The 4,155-nt window shown below is 34.0% G+C and overlaps 1 non-coding gene across 1 annotated transcript; it reads left to right on the top strand.

Annotated features, from left to right (window-relative positions):
• Positions 1-2,974: 2,974 nt before the first annotated feature.
• On the top strand, positions 2,975-3,036 carry LOC116529083. The gene has a single exon (XR_004259375.1). It is a non-coding gene; the product is annotated as a U7 small nuclear RNA (small nuclear RNA).
• The last annotated feature ends 1,119 nt before the right edge of the window (positions 3,037-4,155 follow it).

Genomic DNA, 4,155 nt, shown 5'->3' on the forward strand with positions numbered 1-4,155 from the left:
TAGGAGTATAATTTCTGCTTCACGGGATAGTTATGTGTGTAGCTTTATTAGACACTGCCATTAGCTTTCAAATGTGGCTATACCATTTTAAATTCCCACCAGCAATGCATGAAGTATTTTGTCCCATATCCACATCAACACTACCTATGGTTAATCTTTTTACTTTTAGCTAGTTGCAGTTCATTGAAATTTTCCTTTTCTTTTTCCTAACTAATGAAAATGAATATCTTTTCATATGCTTATTGGACATTTGCAGATCTTCTTAAATATCTATGGAGTCTTTTGCCCATTTTTTAATTGGGTTATATATTGGATAGTAAGAATCCTTTATATATGCAGCACAGATGTTCTCTTCTCCCAGTGTGTGCTGGCATTTTGATTTTCTTAAGGATACCTTTTGATGAGCAAAAGCTTTTAGGTTCTATATAATATTGTTTATAAGTGTTGATAAATCTTTGTCTACCCTTAGGTTGCAAATTTTTTTTCTAGAAATTTTATAGTTTTAACTTTTGCATGTATATCTGAGATTCATTTTGAATTAATTTTGTGGTGAGGCAATTAATTATAGGAAGTCCTCCTAGTCTTCCTCTACAAAGTGCAGTGCGGGGAATCTAATTTCCTTGAACTTTGAGCTATCCTACAAACAAAGTATGCAGACAATAACATTTTACACATTTGATGTCTAGAAACATCAAAACTATAATATTAGCTAATCCAATTGCTGTTAACTGCTGTATTTTTTTCCTAACATCATTTTCTCTCTCAAAACTCCATTCAAATGTTACCTCTCCTATGAATTATTTTTTATCAACAGATTAGAGAAGGAATGACACCTTCCTCTAAACTCCCAAGACACTTCACCCCTGTGCTTCTTCAGGAGCATAGTTCTTCCTGCCACATAGCAGAGTTATTTGTTATTTATTTAATTTTGCTACAGATGAAAAGCTCCTTGAGGGCAGTTCCCTTGGCTTATTTATCTTGTAATCTTGAGGCCCTGGCAGAGGAAGTCTTCTGTTCATTTTTATGAGATGCATGGATATACTGGCAATTGATATTCTGTGGATGACAACAGCTGGCATTCTCTTGTGGGAAAACAAATCTTTATTTCATTCTGGATTTCACCATTCAACCTTACTGATATTTCTAAATAAGAAAATAATTCATTTTATCAAATACAAAGATAACAACTGAGTATTTACAATGAGTTGCTCATAGGGAATATTTAAGAGAAAAAGAAAATGGCCATATGGCCATGTGAACTAGGAGTCAGTTTTTATAACATGTGAAGCTTTTATCCTCCTCTTACAAACATCCTGTTGGTAATCATTGTAGTTAACAACCACTCCTTAATAAACATTTATTATCAACCAAGCACTGTGTAAGTGTTCTCTGAATACTATTTCTCCTTCAATCCTTATAGCAATCTTGTGAAATAAATAGGATCATATCATAATTCCCATTCACTCCTGAGAAAACTGATGTTTAAAGAGATTAAATAATATACCCACAGTCACAGAGCCAGTTGGTGGTAGAGTCTGGATTTGAACTTAGGCCATCTAATTCCGGAGTTTGTGCTCTTAACCATTACCCAAGAGGCCCTCCTATTATTGCCATGAAGCTAGCTGCCTGGCAAGAATGCGTGCTAAAATTAAGCCTGTAGAGCAATTATTCTGTTATTTTAGTTCCATCACACATAAGATTTTAAATATCTGGAACGCACATTTGGGCTTGTACAAATAGTTTCTTTTTAAAATTTAATTCTTCAAGATTAAACTGACTGAAGTATGCTTCAGTTATGTTACTTTCTCTAATAAAAAAAAGTGAAACATTTGTATAAAATAATTCTGAATGTAACATTTTGTGCGTGTGTTTAATTCTGAACTCTACCCCTACCCTTAAACAATCCTGACATTTTCGTGGCATAAATTTCCCTTAAAGTTTGCCTTATCACGGTCTACACAGAGTTAGAGGCTATTTTTCATTGTGATTTTCAGACAGAAGGTATAACTCAGAGTGCAGAAGGTAGGGAGGTTCCTATCTCGAACTGCAGGGTGAAGGGAGCCATCAAATAGGTGTTTATTAGAAAAACTCTACTATCTTATTCCTGGGGTCTGTGGATCCAGTAGAAAGAACAAAGAGAAAGATAATTTCAAATTCGATATCCCATGTTGATAGAAGTTCTTTTTTTTCTTAACGAAAAAAAAACTGAAAAAAAGAAACTGATGCTTTACATGACTTATTGTTAAGGACATTTGAATCAGTTGGGAAAGTGTACATATCTATAATTCAACAGTAGTTATATCTGAGTATATCACACCCACACACAAAATCCATCTGAAGGAGAATGCAATTGCCTGTAATGCGTATCTACTCTGTAAGGAGTTCTGGAGCTCCAATATGTCTCATTGCACATTTATGCCTTTTGCAATCAATGGGTTGCCTGTAATTATTGATTTTGATATAGTGTATCTGGGTGATGAGAGAATTGCCCAAATCCAATGCATAATTTTATGAAGGTGTTAAACTGTGAGAATAATATGTTTGTAGCTGCAACTAGTGAGGGCTATGAGAAGAGTTTAAAAGCCAGTCATATTTCCCAGCACTCAACTGGCTACACAAGACACAGGAAATTTGTTTACAGATCTCAGTGGGAATGTCTCTGTAAGTCTGATGAAACGTGTAGTGTGTGGCCACAGAGCAGCCTGAAATGTCAGGTCAGGGAAAATTTAATTATAGCAGATGGCATAAATGATATAAAATTCAGGGCCTCTAGTTTATATATGAGTAAGCATGGAAGAATTGAATGTTTGCATGTATTGCCCCAGAACATGACTAGACTATGTGAGATTATTGTAATTGGTTTCTAATCTATGGCCAGATTAGCAATTTAGAAGGTTGTAGGTAGATGATAGCTTCTCAGTAGTTAACTGACTGACAATACTCCTTCTGAATGCTTTTCAAAGTGGCTATCCCTAAATGTTACAGCTCTTGTAGAATTTTTCTAGTGGGTTTTCTGTTTTTTATTGGGAAGCCACACCCACTTCCCAACCACCCCCTACCAAAAAAACAAAAAAAAAAAAAAAAAAAACCGGGAAAAGAAAAAGGATATCCCTAGAGAACACTGGTTTTTCATCATTTTTTTCTACTAAGCTAAATAATCACTAACATGAGTTCTTTCATTATTGGCCCCACCATTCATCCTATATCATTAACCATATTTGGGTTCATATTGACTAGCCTAACACTACTATTGTGAATAGAAAATAAATAATATAAAGATAAAAGAGAAAAAAATTTCTAGAAGTCTATAGGTTTTAAATCCAAATTTCTGAGAATTTGCAATAAGTTTTATTTTTAAGTAATTAAAGTAATATATGCTTATTACAGACAAACTGGAAGCTAATTTAAAAATTAAAAAAAATATAAAAATCACTTATAACTCCGCCATCCAAAATTAATACTCTAATATTTTAGTATATTTTCTCCTGCTTAATTTACAAAATTATATAGGTTATCCAATGTTATGTCACTTAAAATTGGGACATATTAGCCAAAAATATTGTGAATATAATTTATAATTATTTTATTCCATGAATAGACTATAATTTTCCAAATTACATTTCATTTTGGAGGATACTAATTTTTTCCCAGATTACTTTTAGTATCATCAAGTCATCAGAACATCAGGGGAAACAGGGTTTTTTTTTTAATCTATTTGCAGGGAGGAGTGAGAACAGAATACAACTTGAGACAAAAAAAAAAATAACGACTTTTGTTTTTGAACAAAACATTTAAAAAATCCTTTGGTTTAAAAACTAAGGTAGGTCTAGGGCAAAGTTTAGAATGGGATGTCAAAATTAAGAAATCTAAACAGTTCTGCAAAATAAAGTGAAATTACATTTCCTCTAAAGGAAAGGGTTTTGAAAAAAAATAAATTACTTGGAGCAGCTCTCTGTGGTCCTCACAGAAAAGAGTCAAGGCTGGGGGAAGAATTCTATGAGGGTGAAGTTGCTAGGACGCAAGGAAGAAAGGACAGAGAAGGAGACTTTGAAAGGAGAGACCAGGGCCCCTTAGCATGGCTGCAGTGCAGAGTCCAAGGAGAGACAGTCAGGAAGCAACTCCTGGATGGCCAACGAACTCTCACAGCATGGATGT

Source organism: Sapajus apella, unplaced genomic scaffold (assembly GCF_009761245.1).
Source record: "Sapajus apella isolate SASKATOON/1434 unplaced genomic scaffold, GSC_monkey_1.0 scaffold61, whole genome shotgun sequence".
Taxonomy (NCBI): domain Eukaryota; kingdom Metazoa; phylum Chordata; class Mammalia; order Primates; family Cebidae; genus Sapajus; species Sapajus apella.